Consider the following 20,715-nt stretch of genomic DNA (forward strand, 5'->3'; position numbering starts at 1 on the left):
TCAATTAAGAGCATATGTGAATTAAAAAGTGTGGAAATGCTGATAGGATGGATGGTATTTTAAAAAACCAAAATATAACCACTTATAATTATAAATTTAAATGGGTAGGACTTATCATCATAACCATATTTTAATAAAATTCAGTTATAAAATCGATTATAAATTCAGTTATGGTTATATAACCATCTTTATTTTTATATAAGCCTGGTTTTAAAACTAATTTTGAAGCCAGTTTTTTTTTCAAATTATTTTAATTGACCATTTACCTTCATATTAGTGAAATAGTTTATAAAACTTTCTTAACAAAAAAAAACTGAAAATATCATATAATAAAATAAAATATTTTTTTTAGTATTCGACGTGATTTTGGTCTCTTAATTTTTAAATTAACCAATTTGTTTATTTATTTCTTTAAATTGGATTTTGTTTGTCATTAATTCTATTAGTCAAAATCAAATATAATGGTCACATAATGTCTACATGGCATTGATTGGAGATTAAATTAAAAATACATCTAATTAAAGGAAAATGCTCAAATTGTGTTATACCATTTGCATTTTTCTATTTAGAAAACTAAGACACGAAAAGGTTCATGGAGAAGATAATGAAGACGATAAAGAACACAAATGCGTATGTGAAATTGAAGGTGAGAAAAGTAATTTATGGAGAATAAGATTACAGAGATTCATTAGAAGCTACAAATTTCATAACAATTAGTAATTTTTAGCTCCTTTTTAGTTTAAGTTTATGAACATTTGTTTTCTGTTTTAGGGTTTAGGATTTTTTTGTTCTTCTGTTTTATGCTTTACGTTCTAGATTTTTTTTTGTGTTCATCTGTTTTCTATTTTAGATTTTTGTAGCTCTCTTTTTAAGTTTTAGTAATTTTGCCCTCTTTCTAATTTTATATTTGCTGAACATAGATAAAAATGAAAGAATACCTTTATCTATTTATTCATCATGGTGAGTCATTTTTGAAAAATAAATTAAATATATATGAAGGAACAATTTCTGAATTAAAAATTGATGTTGTTAATTGAAGTTATTTTGAGTTGATAGGTATAGTCAAGGAACTAGGATACAAGAAAATAAATACTATATTATATAATGAATCAACATTTGGGATGCAAGATGAGGAAGAATATTTTTTTTCTAAATTTTGTGAAGTAGTTAGGGAGGATTGTGAGGTGCATGATTGTGAGGTTCATGATGGTAAATGGCAAGATGACGAGGTGCAAGGCGGTGATGCTCAGGATGCTGAGGGGTAAGATGATGAGCAGTGACGGAACTGAGGGGGATGTGGAAAGGCCACGGCCACCCCTCAACTTTTTATTTATTTTTAATTCATATATATTAAATTACTAAAACATTCTTATTTTGAATTAAAATTAATTTTTATTTTTTCTTTTTCATTCAAAGTTAGGTTAAAATACAGATAAGGTAAAAAGTTCATACATTTCCTTTCTTTCTCATATGGGTTTGCTACATTGCTACCGGCACCAGAATCGGAATAAATTAAAGTGATCAGTATCTAACAGGTAAAAAACTTTATTCATTCTTCTTTTATAAAAAGTAACAAATTAAAGTGATTGCTTGATTTGTGTTTTTGAGATTTTTAGGGTTCTTCTTTCTTGATGTGTTAAAATAATCAATATGAGGTTTATTAAGCCAATTCATAACACTGTAATTTACAAATATAGTTATACACTGTAATAAGGTTTATTTAATCATTGTTGCTGCTAATCTCTAATAGTGAAATTACCGGTATTTGAAAACGGATTAAAGTTGATTAATTAAGTTTATTAATTTTTTTCTCTTTTAATTTTTATGTTCTCTAAATTGATTTTTGGATCGAATATGATATTATAGAAAGAGTAAAGATGAATAATAGGAAAATTGATTCTTTTTTCAAAAGGAAAACATATGAAATTGAAAGAGAGAGAGAGAGATGAAGAAATTATAATCCCGACATCCGAATCTGAAATAGTTCTTGAGAATCCAACAATTGAAGAGCATCATGGTTTTGAAAATTCTTTGGAACGCGATCCTAGAAAGCGTCCTCCGATTTGACAATATCCATCAAATCAAGTGGATGCAATACAAAGAGCTTATCTAAAATGGGGTCCATATCAAATTCATTTAGAAAACTATCCTTTGTCCGGTAACGAGGATCATCCGAAAAGGTTTCAACATACTTGGTTTAACATATTTCCATCATGGTTATAATATTCACCATCTGAAGATGCCACATATTGCTTACCATGTTACCTTTTTAGCAAAAAACTAAGTGGACGTCCCGAATCACTTGTCTTTATTTCTATGGGTTTTAGAAATTGGAAGAAAGTTAGGAATGGAAAACATTGTTCCTTTCTTAAACACATAGGGAAGGATCCTTGCTCACCACACAACAATGCAATGAAAGCTTGTCAAGACTTGTTGAATCAAGATGGTCATATTAGAAATGTTATTCAAGTGAAAAGTTCAAGTCAAAGAATGAATAATCGGTTACGACTCAAGACTTTAATTGACACTGTTCGTTGGTTAACACTACAAGTTTGTGCTTTTAGGGGTCACGACGAAAGTAGCAAATCAAGAAATCAAGGTAACTTTCTTGAGTTATTGAAACTTTTAGCATCCTACAATGATGAAGTTGCAAAAGTTGTGTTGGAAAATGCTCCACAAAATTGCAAGTATACTTCACATCAAATTCAAAAAAAGCTCTTGCAAATTCTTTCTAGTAGGGTGAAAAAGAGTATTCGTGAGGAAATTGGTGATTCTAAATTTTGTATCGTTGTTGATGAAGCTCGTGATGAGTCAAAAAAGGAACAAATGGCTCTTGTATTAAGATTTGTTGATAAAGTTGGTTTAATACAAAAGAGATTTTTTGATGTGGCACATGTTAAAGACTAACTCTTAAGGAAGCAATATGTGATATACTTTCTCGACATAACCTTGATGTTTCTAACATTCGGGGCCAAGGGTATGATGGTGCTAACAATATGAGAGGAGAATGAAATGGTTTACAAGCCCTCTTTATGAAGGATTGTCCTTATGCATACTATGTTCATTGTTTTGCTCATCGATTGCAACTTGCATTAGTTACATCATCAAGAGAAGTCAAACCTGTTCATAAATTTTTTGAGAAGCTGATCTTTGTTGTGAACGTTGTTTGTTCTTCTACAAAGCGTCATGATGACTTACAAGCTGTCAAATTAGAAGAAATTGCTTATTTGTTAGAGATTGATGAGATTGTAACTGGTAAAGGTGCAAATCAAGTTGGTACATTGAAACGAGCTGGAGATACTCGTTGGGGATCACATTACGATTCAGTTTCTAGCTTGATAAACATGTATGAAGCAACTTGTTTAGTTTTAAAAAAAATTGCAAAAGATAGAGGGAGTTATGATACACGCGGGGATGCAGATAGTTGTTACAATTACTTGAAGGCATTTTATTTTATATTTATTTTGCACTTGATGAAAGAAATCATGGGAATAACAGATATGCTTTGTCAAGCCTTACAAAAAAAAATTAAGATGTAGTTAATGCTATGAACTTCGTTCGTTCAACAAAACATCTTATTCAAGTTTTGAGAGAAAATGGTTGGGATATATTGTTTACTAAAGTGACATCTTTTTGTGAAAAGTATGGTATTGAGATTTCTGATCTTAATGATGTTCATTCAACAACAAGATTTGGACGCTCCCGTCTTGAAGAGAATCAAGTCACAATTCAACATTACTTTAAAGTTGAAATCTTTTTCACTACCATTGACAAACAGTTATAAGAGTTGAATAGCAGATTCAGTGAGCAGACAATGAATTTGTTAACTCTTTCTTTTTCTTTATCTCCTAAGGATGGATATAAAGCTTTTAGCATTGATACTATTTGTTCTTTAGTTGAAAAATATTATCCTATGGATTTTAGTGATCAAGAGAAGAATAATTTGCAATTTCAACTCCAACATTTTCTATTTGTTGCTCGTCGAGCATCAAACTTGAATAATTTATCAACTATTCAAGAACTATGTTCATATTTGGTTGCATCTGAACAGACTAAAACTTACTTCTTGATTGATAGACTACTCCGTCTTATCATGACTCTTCCCGTTTCTACGGCCACAACTGAGAGGTCTTTTTCAACAATGAAAATTATTAAGACTAAGTTGAGAAACAAGATGGATGATGGGTTTCTTAGAGATAGCATAACAGTATATATTGAAAGGGAGATTAGTGCAAGCATTAGTTCGGAGTCAATTATTGACGATTTCAAGTCACTCGGAACACGTAAAGCATTACTTTAAGGTAGTTTTAAGTCATGTAATTTAAATTTTTAGTAATTAACTTTGTACTTATTTTAACTTTAATGTTTTATTTAAAATACTATTTACATTTTATTTATAATCTTTATTTTACGTTAGCGGTCATCCCAAATTTTTTTATCTGGCTCCGCCACTGATGATGAGGTGCAGGGTGGTGATTTTCAAGATAGTGAGGTGTAATATAGTGAGTTGCATTACATGTTGGACAATGATGAAAGTAATGCATGTGTGATGAATGAGAGTGACATAGTAGGTTCTATAAGTGAGGATGATAATGAAGATGAGAGTTTTAATTATGATAATGCAATGGATATTGCATTTTATGACTATGATGGCAATGATGATTTAATGAAAGAGGAAATTTATAATCTACTTGATTATGACAATGCTCAAGAGGGTACTAGCAAAAAAACATAAACACAAGTGGGAAGTTAATGAGAGTGAAAATGATAGTGAGGAGTTAGAAAGTGGATGTTAAAATGACGAGAATAGTGGAACAATTAGAAAGAAATATCCAATTTTCAAGTTGCATAAAAATATGGTAATATATAAAGGGGCGTTAGGAATATATTTTACTACTCATGTTTGATCTTCATAATTGTTTTTTAAAGGGTCTTTGTGGATGACAAATATTGGAAACCATAGGTATAGATCCTAATGGCCAGATGTTGTCAATAACTTTTGTTGTTGTTGAAGGGGAAACAAATAATAACTGAACATAGTTTTTGGAACTTTTGACCGATGATCTTTCTTGAATCTGAATTTCTTATATTATTATATGGAGAAAAACACACACACACACAACGCACGCACGCACGCACGCACGCACACACACGCACACGCGCACACACACACACACACACAACACACACACACACACACACACAACACACACACACACACACACACACACACACACACACACACACACACACACACATATATATATATATATATATATATTATATATAATATATATATATATATATTATATATATATATATATAAGAAAGTGTTATGTTTCAAATAACAGTAAAAGATAAACAAAATAATTTGGGCTAAATTGTACTATATTCTCAAACAAGTATCTAGTACAATTTTTATCTTCTGGAATTTTAGAATTAGCAAATGGAAAGGAAGATACAAGAAAATCTAACAACCATGGAAAGCTGCTAAATTCAGAGAGAGAAAAGACTAGATTTTCATCCACTAAATTCCACACCCTATCATTCCCAATCCTGCCTCTATTTAACAGTCTGTGCTGTATTTTCTGTTAGGAATTCTCTCTCTTGTGCCACGTCGTGGTTCCTGATAATTTGGATCATGTGACAATTGTCCTTTTTCCATATGTGCATTAGTGATAGGAATATTCCTCTGGCCTTCTATCATAACATTACCCCCTCCATTAAAATTAACCTTGTCCTCAAGGTTAAAGTTGGGAAAATTACCTTGCAGCTCTTCTTGATTTTCCCATGTTGCTTCAGTGTGAGGTAAGCCTGCCCATTTAACCAAGACTTGGGACAGTTTGCGCCCTTTTTGCAGCAATACTCTGGTGTCCATGATCTCCTCCGGAACCAACAAGGGTCCAGTCTCCGAAGTCAGCAGTGAAAGTGGAAAATATTGAGTGTGATGCTCTCCTTTGCACAGTTTCAAGTTAACCACATGGAAGACAAGATGTATTTTGGTTGAGGGTGGCAGCAACACCTTATAAGCAACAATACCTATTTTCTCAATGATAGGAAAAGGCCCAAAATAACGCATACCAAGCTTCTGATTACGATGTAAGGCGACAGAGTGTTGCCTATATGGTTGTAACTTGATCAATACCATATCACCCAATTGATACTCCACAAACTTGCGTTTGGCGTCGGAATACTTCTTCATGACTTGCTGAACACGGTGTAAATTTGCTTTGAGGAGTTGAAGGGTGAGGTCCCTTTCAACAAGCAATGTTTGTAATGGTATAGGTGCTGATTCTGCAGTATCATACTTGACTAAGTTAGGAGGGTCTCTGCCATAAACCGCTTTGAATGGTGTCATGCCGATGCTGCACTGAAACGAAGAATTATACCAAAATTCGGCCCAGTCAAGCAACTTGGACCATTTATGAGGTTCCTGCCCTGTGAAACACCGCAAATACAGCTCCATACATTTCTTAACTGCCTCTGTCTGACCATCGGACTGAGGATGGTAAGCTGTGCTCATAGCCAAGGTTGTGCCACTCAATTTGAATAGTTGCTGCCAAAATGCACTTATAAATACTTTATCTCTGTCCGATACCAAGCTACGAGGAAATCCATGTAATTTCACCACATTATGTAGGAAGGATTCAGCGACTTTGACACTAGTAAAGTCAGCTTTCAGAGGAGCGAAATGACTGTATTTGGATAACCTGTCCACGACAACCATAATGACAGTAAACCCATTCGAATGGGGAAGACCAGTGATAAAGTCCATGGATAAATCCTCCCACACTTGAGCCGGTATGGGTAGTGGCTGCAGTAGTCTGGCAGGAGCGGAAGTAGACGACTTTGCTTGTTGACACACCAAACATTGTGAGACAAATCGTCGAATATCTTTAGTCATAGAAGGCCAAGTGAATTGAGAAGTGATTCTAGCTTTGGTGCGTGCTATACCGGCATGTCCTCCCAACATAGACGAGTGGAATTCCTCTAAGATAGCTTGAATCAAGTGTGGTCTAGGGGGAACCATGACACGATTTTTCCAAAATAAGATGCCTTGCTGCACATGGAAGAAAGGCTCTGTACAGGTGCCCTGCATACATTGTTGTTTGATGGTTGAAAAGTGAGGATCTTCATTCACAGCCACTGTAATTAATGGTAGCAGGGGGTTGATTGGTCCGGATAAGGCAAAAAATGATCGAGATAACGCATCAGCTGCAATGTTATCCTTGCCGGGTTTATACTCAATGGAAAAATCGAAACCCAAGAATTTGTGCAGCCACTTTTGTTGCTCAGGAGTCTGGATGGTCTGATCAGTTAAGGCTTTCAAACTTTTCTGATCAGTGCGAATGATGAAGTGATTACCCAACAAATAATGACGAAACTTCGCCATTGCTTCAGTAACAGCATAAAGTTCTCTAACATAAGCTGATTTCTTCTGCATCAAAGGATTAAGCTTCTTGGAGAAATAAGCTATAGGGTGTTTGTCTTGACTGAGGACTGCACCAATACCGGTACCCGAGGCATCTATTTCAAGAATGAAGGGTTTGGTGAAGTCTGGTAGTGCTAACACAGGCGCAACCGTAATGGCATGTTTCAAGGCTTGAAATGCATCTGTGGCCTGAGAAGTCCATTGGAAGGCATCTTTCTTTAAGAGTTCAGTCAATGGGGCAGCAATGGTGGCATAATGGCGGACAAACCTTCTGTAATAACCGGACAGACCCAAAAAACCATGCAATTGTTTCAGATTTGTGGGAGAGAGCCAATCAAGGACTGCTTGAATCTTAGATTTGTCCATTTGAACACCTTTGTTAGAGATGGTGTGGCCCAAATAGTCAACCTCAGTGAAGCCAAAGCAGCATTTTGACATTTTAGCAAAGAGGGAATGGGATCTCATGAGTTGCAGCACTTCCTCCAAGTGACTCAAGTGTGCAGACCATGAAGGGCTGTAGATTAGTATATCGTCAAAGAAGACCAAAAATGATTTTCTTAACTGAGCTTGAAAGACGTGGTTCATTAAGCTCTGAAAGGTGGCAGGTGCATTGGATAGGCCGAAAGGCATCACAAGCCACTCGTAAAGGCCTTGATGAGTCCTAAAAGCAGTTTTGAATCTATCCTCAGGCTTGACTAAAATTTGGTGATACCCTGACCTTAAATCCAGCTTGGAAAAGTATTGTGCCCCATATAATTCATCTAACAGCTCATCTACTGTAGGGATAGGAAAACTATCTTTCACAGTAATAGTGTTTAAAGCCCTATAATCAGTACAAAATCTCCAAGATCCATCCTTCCTTTTAACTAAGAGGACAGGAGAGGAAAAAGGGCTATTGCTAGGTTGGATGATGCCTTGGGTCAACATATCCAAAACCATGGATTCAATTTGAGACTTTTGACTATGAGGGTATCTATAGGGCCTTACCTTGACCAGATTGCTGCCTTGAACCAATGGAATAGCATGATCATGAAATCGGGCAGGCGGTAGACCTTGAGGCTCAGCAAAAACATCATGGAAACTATGCAGAATAGCAGTCAAGTCAGGGTGTAACCCTGTTGGATCAAAACCGGTGGCAGGATGTATTTCTTGGAACTGCAGAGTAAATGAAGCTTCAATTGCCTTCGTATTGTGAAGTCTCTTGATGTGGTGGAACTGAGCAGGGATTGGACCTTTGTGTTTCTCACCAAATAGAGTCACAAAAGTGTCTTTGACATAAAATTTGATAGACAAAGCATTATAGTCCGCTATGTGAGGACCGAGGGTCTTTAACCAAGGGGCGCCTAGAACCAAATCCGCTCATGTGATAGGTAAGAGATACACTGGGATATGCATGATATGTCCTTGAATATTGACAGGAAGCTCAGCTATGAATCCCAAAGTAGTCAGAGAATTGTCATTGCCCACCATGACTTTGAATTGTTCAGTGGATTGAATGGGTAGTTTGAGACAATGAGCAATGCGGGGCTGAATAAAGTTATCAGAGTTGCCACTGTCCAATAACACACTGATACTAATGCCCTGCACGTGGCCCTGAAATTGTAAGGTACCAGCACCGTGAGAACCATTTAACGCGTTCATGGATAAGTGATGCTCAGACTCGTCAACAGAGTTGGGAGGTGGGGTGGGTGAATCAAAAGGTTCGGATGGCTGAGGGGGTTCGTCATCATCATCAATCTAAAGTAGCAAATAATGGCGATTGGGGCATTTATGTGTGATAGAGAACTTGTCGTCACAGTAATAGCATAAACCTTTTTCGCGGCGCAATTGCATTTCGGTGCGTGTGATGTTGCGAACTGGGTTGGATTTTGGTGGGTTGGTGGTGGCTTTTGGTGTGGGTGACGGCAGAAGTGGTGGTTGGGGGCCATTTCGAGGGTTAAGGTTTTGGGTTGGATAGTGATAAGGTTTATGGGTGGTCGCCGGTGGTGGTTTAGGTGGTGGTATGAAGTATTTGTCTTCAAAGAGTTTGGCAAGGGCAAATGCACGTGATAGAGAAGTGGGGATCTGAGCAATGACGTCTCGTTTGATTTCCGTTTTGAGTCCATTTATGAAACAGTCTAGTGTGGCATCTGGGCTTAGACCTTGGGCCCTGTTAGCTAAAACCGTGAAAGCAGAGTAATAATCTGCTACAGTAGTGGTTTGGGCCAATTTGAACAGTGTCGGTCTGGGTGATTCATACGGTGACGGCCCAAATTCCATCTCCAGGGCACGTGTAAACATATTCCATGACTGAAACGGCTGATTTTGAGAAATCATTTGAAACCAGGGAACAACATCCTTCTCCATATGCACGACGACAATGGTAATGCGGTGGTTGTCCGGTGTGGCATAATAATCAAAAAATTGTTCCGCCTTAAAAATCCAGTTTAAGACCTCAGATCCATCGAATCTTGGAAAATCAAGCTTGATATTACGCACCTGAAATGGTTGTGTCGCCGGTGTCGGCGTGGAGTTCTTTCCACCAGTGGATGGCGTCGTATGAAGAGAACTCAACTGATTCTCAACCTTTTCCAAGCGAGCATGATCCAAATGGCGTTGTTGCATATACTCATTGTGACGCCGATCTGAATCCTCCATAAATTTTTGTAAGGTTTTGTGCATTTCTGCTATGGTATTCTCCATACTCTTCATGCGAGTGTTTTCAGCCATGGTGGAAGAGAATGAAAGCCCCAGTTGTTATGTTTCAAATAACAGTAAAAGATAAACAAAATAATTTGGGCTAAATTGTACTATATTCTCAAACAAGTATCTAGTACAATTTTTATCTTCTGGAATTTTAGAAAGCAAATGGAAAGGAAGATACAAGAAAATCTAACAACCATGGAAAGCTGCTAAATTCAGAGAGAGAAAAGACTAGATTTTCATCCACTAAATTCCACACCCTATCATTCCCAATCCTGCCTCTATTTAACAGTCTGTGCTGTATTTTTTGTTAGGAATTCTCTCTCTTGTGCCACGTCGTGGTTCCTGATAATTTGGATCATGTGACAATTGTCCTTTTTCCACATGTGCATTAGTGATAGGAATATTCCTCTGGCCTTCTATCATAACATTACCCCCTCCATTAAAATTAACCTTGTCCTCAAGGTTAAAGTTGGGAAAATTGCCTTGCTGCTCTTCTTGATTTTCCCATGTTGCTTCAGTGTGAGGTAAGCCTGCCCATTTAACCAAGACTTGGAACAGTTTGCGCCCTTTTTGCAGCAATACTCTGGTGTCCATGATCTCCTCCGGAACCAACAAGGGTCCAGTCTCCGAAGTCAGCAGTGGAAGTGGAAAATATTGAGTGTGATGCTCTCCTTTGCACAGTTTCAAGTTAACCACATGGAAGACATGATGTATTTTGGCTGAGGGTGGCAGCAACACCTTATAAGCAACAATACCTATTTTCTCAATGATAGGAAAAGGCCCAAAATAACGCATACCAAGCTTCTGATTACGATGTAAGGCGACAGAGTGTTGCCTATATGGTTGTAACTTGATCAATACCATATCACCCAATTGATACTCCACAAACTTGCGTTTGGCGTCGGAATACTTCTTCATGACTTGCTGAACACGGTGTAAATTTGCTTTGAGGAGTTGAAGGGTGAGGTCCCTTTCAACAAGCAATGTTTGTAATGGTATAGGTGCTGATTCTGCAGTATCATACTTGACTAAGTTAGGAGGGTCTCTGCCATAAACCGCTTTGAATGGTGTCATGCCGATGCTGCACTGAAACGAAGAATTATACCAAAATTCGGCCCAGTCAAGCAACTTGGACCATTTCTGAGGTTCCTGCCCTGTGAAACACCGCAAATACAACTCCATACATTTCTTAACTGCCTCTGTCTGACCATCAGACTGAGGATGGTAAGCTGTGCTCATAGCCAAGGTTGTGCCACTCAATTTGAATAGTTGCTGCCAAAATGCACTTATAAATACTTTATCTCTGTCCGATACCAAGCTACGAGGAAATCCATGTAATTTCACCACATTATGTAGGAAGGATTCAGCGACTTTGACACTAGTAAAGTCAGCTTTCAGAGGAGCGAAATGACTGTATTTGGATAACCTGTCCACGACAACCATAATGACAGTAAACCCATTCGAATGGGGAAGACCAGTGATAAAGTCCATGGATAAATCCTCCCACACTTGAGCCGGTATGGGTAGTGGCTGCAGTAGTCTGGCAGGAGCGGAAGTAGACGACTTTGCTTGTTGACACACCAAACATTGTGAGACAAATCGTCGAATATCTTTAGTCATAGAAGGCCAAGTGAATTGAGAAGTGATTCTAGCTTTGGTGCGTGCTATACCGGCATGTCCTCCCAACATAGACGAGTGGAATTCCTCTAAGATAGCTTGAATCAAGTGTGGTCTAGGGGGAACTATGACACGATTTTTCCAAAATAAGATGCCTTGCTGCACATGGAAGAAAGGCTCTGTACAGGTGCCCTGCATACATTGTTGTTTGATGGTTGAAAAGTGAGGATCTTCATTCACAGCCACTGTAATTAATGGTAGCAGGGGGTTGATTGGTCCGGATAAGGCAAAAAATGATCGAGATAACGCATCAGCTGCAATGTTATCCTTGCCGGGTTTATACTCAATGGAAAAATCGAAACCCAAGAATTTGTGCAGCCACTTTTGTTGCTCCGGAGTCTGGATGGTCTGATCAGTTAAGGCTTTCAAACTTTTCTGATCAGTGCGAATGATGAAGTGATTACCCAACAAATAATGACGAAACTTCGCCATTGCTTCAGTAACAGCATAAAGTTCTCTAACATAAGCTGATTTCTTCTGCATCAAAGGATTAAGCTTCTTGGAGAAATAAGCTATAGGGTGTTTGTCTTGACTGAGGACTGCACCAATACCGGTACCCGAGGCATCTATTTCAAGAATGAAGGGTTTGGTGAAGTCTGGTAGTGCTAACACAGGCGCAACCGTAATGGCATGTTTCAAGGCTTGAAATGCATCTGTGGCCTGAGAAGTCCATTGGAAGGCATCTTTCTTTAAGAGTTCAGTCAATGGGGCAGCAATGGTGGCATAATGGCGGACAAACCTTCTGTAATAACCGGACAAACCCAAAAAACCATGCAATTGTTTCAGATTTGTGGGAGAGAGCCAATCAAGGACTGCTTGAATCTTAGATTTGTCCATTTGAACACCTTTGTTAGAGATGGTGTGGCCCAAATAGTCAACCTCAGTGAAGCCAAAGCAGCATTTTGACATTTTAGCAAAGAGAGAATGGGATCTCATGAGTTGCAGCACTTCCTCCAAGTGACTCAAGTGTGCAGACCATGAAGGGCTGTAGATTAGTATATCGTCAAAGAAGACCAAAAATGATTTTCTTAACTGAGCTTGAAAGACGTGGTTCATTAAGCTCTGAAATGTGGCAGGTGCATTGGACAGGCCGAAAGGCATCACAAGCCACTCGTAAAGGCCTTGATGAGTCCTAAAAGCAGTTTTGAATCTATCCTCAGGCTTGACTAAAATTTGGTGATACCCTGACCTTAAATCCAGCTTGGAAAAGTATTGTGCCCCATATAATTCATCTAACAGCTCATCTACTGTAGGGATAGGAAAACTATCTTTCACAGTAATAGTGTTTAAAGCCCTATAATCAGTACAAAATCTCCAAGATCCATCCTTCTTTTTAACTAAGAGGACAGGAGAGGAAAAAGGGCTATTGCTAGGTTGGATGATGCCTTGGGTCAACATATCCAAAACCATGGATTCAATTTGAGACTTTTGACTATGAGGGTATCTATAGGGCCTTACCTTGACCGGATTGCTGCCTTGAACCAATGGAATAGCATGATCATGAAATCGGGCAGGTGGTAGACCTTGAGGCTCAGCAAAAACATCATGGAAACTATGCAGAATAGCAGTCAAGTCAGGGTGTAACCCTGTTGGATCAAAACCGGTGGCAGGATGTATTTCTTGGAACTGCAGAGTAAATGAAGCTTCAATTGCCTTCGTATTGTGAAGTCTCTTGATGTGGTGGAACTGAGCAGGGATTGGACCTTTGTGTTTCTCACCAAATAGAGTCACAAAAGTGTCTTTGACATAAAATTTGATAGACAAAGCATTATAGTCCGCTATGTGAGGACCGAGGGTCTTTAACCAAGGGGCGCCTAGAACCAAATCCGCTCATGTGATAGGTAAGAGATACACTGGGATATGCATGATATGTCCTTGAATATTGACAGGAAGCTTAACTATGAATCCCAAAGTAGTCAGAGAATTGTCATTGCCCACCATGACTTTGAATTGTTCAGTGGATTGAATGGGTAGTTTGAGACAATGAGCAATGCGGGGCTGAATAAAGTTGTCAGAGTTGCCACTGTCCAATAACACACTGATACTAATGCCCTGCACGTGGCCCTGAAATTGTAAGGTACCAGCACCGTGAGAACCATTTAACGCGTTCATAGATAAGTGATGCTCAGACTCGTCAACAGAGTTGGGAGGTGGGGTGGGTGAATCAAAAGGTTCGGATGGCTGAGGGGGTTCGTCATCATTGTCGCATTACGCGAAAAACCGGCGGGAAAACAGGACAACAGAGCCGCCACCGTGCGTTATTTATCCCAAAAGAGGGAAAGGAAACGCTCAGAGTAAACCTGGAAAAGACATGGTCTCGCGACCAAAGAGAAAGGGTAAGGGAGTCGGTTACGCAAGGGGAAGGTATTAGCACCCCTCACGTCCGTCGTACTCGACGGGATCCACGCTCTAAGAAAGAAAAGGTTGCTAAAACAAACACCACACACACACACTGGCTGAAAGAGACACAAGAAAACAAACAAGACTGAAACTGACTCGGCAGGATATCGCATCCTGGGCCTACTTAGTCTATCAGGCATAGACATCAGAGTCAAAGTAGTTCGAACTGGGGAAACGACACATGCTCGCTAGGATATCGCGTCCTATGCATACGTATCTCCTTGGACGAAGGAGAATCAGAGCATTCGTAGCTCGGCTGACACGCACACAAAAACACAGGCAAAGGCAAACGTGGAGCCCGAATGCCAATCACTGGACTTACATCAGCATCCAAACCAACACACGCACACTGGAACCCAAATGCCACTCGATGGACTTATACCGGCTTCCAAGCACACAACAAGAACAAACAGACAACAAATTGCTAAGGAGTCGGGAACTCGAGCCTAGCAATCGTCAAACAACACACACAAAAAGAAAAAAAAGGTGCCCGGAGAGACCTCGCACGGTCTCCTGCCTACATACCTCGTCTGGAACGAGGATCAGGGCGATGTAGTTCCCCCACAGAGGGGAGAAAGACTAGCCTAACCAGATAACAGAGGGAGACACAACTAGGGAGACTACGACTCGAGCCTAGATGTTATCATGCAAATCATCCCTAAGTTAAGGTTTCTAGCTAACTTGCACAGGAAGCAAGCCTATCCTAACCCGGACTTGCACAGGAAGCAAGCCTATCCTAACCCGGACTTGCACAGGAAGCAAGCCAAACTAAACCTAACTTGCACAGGAAGCAAGCTAAACTAAACCTAACTTGCACAGGAAGCAAGTCAAACAAACACACAAGCACAAGTAGCACACACTATATGCAAACAATGGGCTCAATCAAGGTTAGGTTTTAGTCGAGGGGTCATATCAACCTCAACAAACAAACCACTGGAACTGGGTAATGTTAGCTCTTAACCTTGCCATTGAGGGGCTAAGGTGAAGCAGATGAAAGGTGAGTGAAGATAGGACTTCACAACTCTTATCCCTGGCCTGGGAGAGCTTAAGACAAGAATGTGTGGGTTCAGAAAGTGGGAACCCTTCTACACATTTAAAACTGACTCAACTGTACAATTGTACAAGATCTTGGGTTTGTATCTGCAATGCATCAACACAGTGGTGTGAGCAAAACAGATGACACACAGAATAGCAGGGGATAGGTTGCATATCCCTTGGGTTCTGCCAATTGCCTCTTCACTTAGGAGGTCTTTGACTCTATACAAGGACAAATGTAAACAGTCACAAACATTGCCTCTTAAGGAGGACTTCAGACAGTTGCCTGGCCAAGTAACAGGCCAGGTCTTCCAGACTACATGAAGATTTAGAAGTATACCTCAATGCAAATTGCTTATACAAGCAAAGCAAAGCAAAGGTTCACAAGGAACTGAGCAACTAAAAGCACCTGAAATAGTCAAGCAGACATTAGTATACAACTTCAAAACAAAGCAAAAGGAAACAGACATCAACAGTTAATCATAAGCAAGTGAATGTGCAAGGCACAAGGCTCAAGGCATGTGAGACAAGCAACCTACAAAAAATAACATGTTAGTCATGATAAACAAGCAAGTTCAATCAAAAAGAATTGGTCTCATTGGCCATTTGTTGGTCAACCTGAAAACATGAACTCAAATGTGAGTAACAGGACCACTAGGGCAAGCCTAGGGTCAAAAGTGAATGAGAAAGTTAAAACAGCAAAGGGCAAACATCCAAAATCATGTTCAAACAATCAAGAAACAAAACCAATTGGGTTCACATTCATATCAATCTTCATTATCATTTCATGAACAAATTAGGTCAAAACATGGCATTTAGAAGCTCATAGAAGTCAACAGCAAGACTTGAATCAAAAGCAATCTTAAACATTTCCAAAAATCACCAAATAAATCATGATCAATCACAATCCACAGCATGGTAAGCATGTCAAATTTCATCTCATTTGGACAAGTAGAAGATAGTCAATGGAAATCAGAAAGGCAAGGCAATTTTGAACATGCTCAAAGAAGTCAACCAAACATACATCAACTTAGAAAAATCATAAATCAGGGATGATATATGATAAATGAATGGGACTAAAACCATGGCAAAGCTTAAGATGTCTAGTAATCTCATGTAAAATTTCATGTCCATCTAATAAAGTATGAGCATTTCACAAAACAAATGGGCACAAGTGTCACACAAAGTCAACATATGATCAAACAGGGGACAAAAATCTCAATCAAATGGAAAATGCCATAAACAAATCCACAAATAATCACATATAAACTAGACATCCAAGAGTAAGTTCATGCAAAAATTCAGAGCAATTGGAGTTCAAGAAGCATGGTATCAAAAATCATGAAGTTGCATATTAATGGTGTGACACAAATTGTCACACCCTAATTCAAAAATTCATAACTCAAAGACCAGATAAGATAAATTCACAAACTCTATACCAAAATCACCATGGATGTGTCTAGTTTGTGCACAAAACATTTCAGGGCCATTGGACAAAGCATCATCATTTCACAAAGGTTTTGGCAAAATGTACAAAATATGAGCACATGAACAAAACCCTAATACCATTTAAAATCTACTCATCCAAAAAATCAGCAAAAATCATGATAAAATACTAGACATCAAGATGAACACAATGCAAAAATTCCCATGAAATTTGGATTTGAAATGAAGATGTTATGAATTTTGTAAATTGATGCATCAAAGTGAAATAAAAATTGAAATGAAATGATTTTAATTGAATTAATAGAACCGGGGATGGCATTTTTGTAATAATGGAGGGAGTTTAATGAAACGGTGCGTATGGCTTTGGGACGTGGCACACTGGTACTGGCTACATGTTAATGAAACAGGACATCCATGCAATCGAAAGAGCCAAACACGAGCAATTTTCTGGGCAGCAAGAGTGTTTAGGGTTTGTGAAAGCTACAATATTCATCTTCATGCAACCAAAATCGTGAAAAACAAATTTCACCCAGAAATGGAATTGATCATATCATTAGAACCAGTAAACCACATACATGCATAATCTAACAACCAAATTCACTAAATCATGCTAAACAAAAAGCATCGAGCAAGAACAAGCTTGAGCATCAACAATTCATTTCAACATAACTTGCTAAATACTTAACCATTTTCAGTGGTTTAAGTTTCAGAATGACCAGCATAACAAGCTCTACACAAAGCATGGCATGATTTAGAGAAATGAGAGATTCGAAACCTTACTTGATTTCGAAGAAAATTGTGAAACAGTTGTTGTTTTGTTGATATAAGCTCAAACAGATGTCCAACCAAGCTTGTAATGATGGATACTTGAAGAAGTTTAGCTCAGTGATGCTTGAAAATGCCCAAATCGAAATCTGCCATTGGAGGGTTCATGGAGAAAACAGTTGCGTGCTGTGCTTTCAGTTGGGAAATAAGGCTCCAAATAGCTTCCAGAGGGATGGCAAAATGAAGAACAAGTGAGCAGGGATCGTGTTCTTTGAAGGTTCTTGCAGAATTTCAAGATGAAGGAATTGTGTGTTTTGAGAGCAAGTGATTTTCTGAGTGAGTGTGAGGCTGCTAGGGTTGCAAATGATCAGAAAAATGAGTTTATATTTGCTGTTTTAGGTTCTCTTAATGAAGTGCTAAGCACAATTAGTTTTAATGAGCAAATTGCTAATTGGCCATTTTGGTTCACATGGTGAGGTGTGATGGCAAAGGTCACGAATTTGGGCCTTCCACAAGTCATAAACAACATTTCAGATCATATTTGAATGGCAAAAGTGTTTGGAAATGAATAAATCAAAAGTTCACAATTTCACTTTACTTAAAAATAATTCATGTAAGTGAAAAAATGCCATTTTGATCCATAAGGTTTTGGTGCATGATGATGACATTTTTTGAAAGAGGGGATCAAATGTGACTTGTGTAACACCCCGAATAAAATAAGAGAATTATTTAAATTAAGTTAATAATACATTTATTAATTTAATTAAATGAATTGAATTATTGGATTATTATTATTATTATTATTTGGAATAATAATTAGTGGAAAATATATAAGTTGGAATAAGAGAAAAGGGTTTTCATTTTTGGTAAAGAGTTTTCACGTGAAACAGAGAAGCGGCTGAAAAGTGGAAAGTGGAGAAGGGCAAAGAGGAAGAGCTAGAGAGCAAAGGTTGAAGAACGGAAAAGCTTGAAGCTTAGAGACTGCCGGATTATTCAGGTAAGGGGGGTTTATCGTCGTTTAATGGGGATTATGGGTTAGCATGTAATGGGTAGTGATAAACCGTCGAATTGACCCTAATTGGGATTTGTTGAATGCTGAATAATTGTGTTGGATAAGTTGTGTTGAAACTGAAATTTAATCCGTAATTGTATGAGTCGTGTTTTCCCGAACGTATAGTTTTCTACGGAATTGGAATCGGAGGTCCGGAAGTCCTCTAACGGCGGAAAATGCGGAGAATTCTGCATTCTGCTTTGTGTTAGCGCAGGAACTGCTGTTTTGTCTGCGTTAACCGGTTAACCCAGGGTGTTAACCGGTTAACACTGTTACGAATTGAGAATTAGTGCTGTTTTGCCTGCGTTAACCGGTTAACCCAGGGCGTTAACCGGTTAACACTGATAAGTTTTGGACAGTAAGCGTGTTTTGCCTGCGTTAACCGGTTAACCCAGGGCGTTAACCGGTTAACACTGTTGCAGTATGGGAAAATTGTTAATTTAAATGTTGTGTGCCTAATTGGGGGTTGCCTATATCAGTGTGTGATATGGTAGGGATTATTCCCGCTGTTTTGAGCAGTATAGGTATTAGTAGAGTGTGCTAATACTGTGTTAATTATTTGACATGATATGATGTTTTGATGCATGTGTCGATGATGTCTGATGGTATGCATAATGCTGTGAATGTATATATTGTGCATGTATTTGTGAATGGACTGTTGTATGGCTTAGAGTGTGAGCATATGTCCATTGTGGATTGTTGTTGATGTTGCATTGCTAGATGATTAGCGTGCCTAGCATAGCCCTTGGGGTTGTAGCTAATTCCCATGGTGAGGAATTAGTGAGTGAATCATTGTGGATTTGTTGTTGATGTTTGCATGCTAGATGATTAGTGTGCATAGCATAGCCTTTGGGGCTGTAGCTAATTCCCATGGTGAGGAATTAGTGAGTGAGTCATTAGATCTCAAATGAGTGGGACTAGTGAGCTTAGTAGCCGTATCTGGATTTGATCGGTGAGCTTGAACTATATGTTCAAGAATAGTCGGTACCGCATGTGTGGAGTCTCATTGCATAATGTATGTATGGCGTATAATATGAATGGATGTATTCCAATATTATACGTGTGGTTGTGTTGACATTGAGTATGAGTATGATTGAGTTGATATTGCCGTTGCTGAATGTGTAATCTGATTTGGGTGATGAAATGTGTTATTTACTTAACATGACATGATAATTTATAATGCTTATTATATTGATTGAGGAACTCACCCTTACAACTATTTTTCAGGTAACGAGCAATGAGTTGAGTAGAAGCTAATGCTTGGAGTCTAGTGTAGTCTCCCTAGTGGGTCATGCTCTGATAGATGTAACATCGGGAGGGAACATTTTAATATTGTTGTTGATGATTGTTGAACCAGTTTACATGTAGTATGTTACATGTTTGAATGATCGATTTGATCTCTATCCGCTGCGTATTGTGCAATACTTTATGTTTTGAGTTAAATAATGAGCATGACTAGATATTTATGGCGAATAGTGTGAAATATTGTGTGACACCCTTGATTGCATATTACTCTGATTGATATGTTGTTCTATTTTAATTAAATATTTGGGGTATTTTAGAAGGGTGTTACATTAGTGGTATCAGAGCATAGTCGGTCGAGTCGAGTCGTAATTATTCTGTTTCCCCTGTACGGTATAGGTGTTGTGTAACCCTATCAGTACTCATTGTTTTAGTTGTTTGGGTTTTCAGAATAGAGATGGCTGGAAGAGGTAGAGATGATGCTGCGATTGCTGAGGCTCTGGGTATGCTAGCTGGAGTACTTGGAGGAAATCGGAATGTTGTGGGAATGGGAGCTGCTCGTCAACTGAGTGAGTTCCAGAAGAACAATCCTCCAATGTTCAAGGGAGCATACGATCCAGATGGTGCTCAGAAGTGGTTGAAGGAGATCGAGAGGATCTTCCGAGTGACTGAGTGTGCCGATAACCAGAAGGTCAGGTTCGGTACGCATATGCTGTCAGAAGAAGCAGATGATTGGTGGGTTGCTACCCGCACTGAGTTGGAAACTGCTGGGAATGCTGAAATCACTTGGGCTGTGTTCAGAGAGAGATTCCTGAGGAAGTACTTTCCAGAAGATGTCAGAGGAAAGAAAGAGATAGAGTTCTTAGAGTTGAAGCAGGGTAACAAGTCTGTTACGGAGTATGCTGCTAAGTTCACAGAGCTGTCAAAGTATTATACTCCCTATAATGAGGCCGCTGGGAATTTTCGAAATGTGTGAAGTTTG

At 38.6% G+C, this 20,715-nt stretch overlaps 1 long non-coding RNA gene across 1 annotated transcript; it reads left to right on the plus strand.

Moving 5' to 3' along the window:
* Window positions 1-577: 577 nt before the first annotated feature.
* Window positions 578-19,841, plus strand: LOC127092919 (uncharacterized). Its single transcript, XR_007792328.1, has 3 exons — window positions 578-646; window positions 1,417-1,535; window positions 19,719-19,841. It is a non-coding gene; the product is annotated as an uncharacterized LOC127092919 (long non-coding RNA).
* The last annotated feature ends 874 nt before the right edge of the window (window positions 19,842-20,715 follow it).

This window comes from Lathyrus oleraceus, chromosome 6, assembly GCF_024323335.1.
Source record: "Lathyrus oleraceus cultivar Zhongwan6 chromosome 6, CAAS_Psat_ZW6_1.0, whole genome shotgun sequence".
In the NCBI taxonomy this organism is placed as follows: Eukaryota; Viridiplantae; Streptophyta; class Magnoliopsida; order Fabales; family Fabaceae; genus Lathyrus; species Lathyrus oleraceus.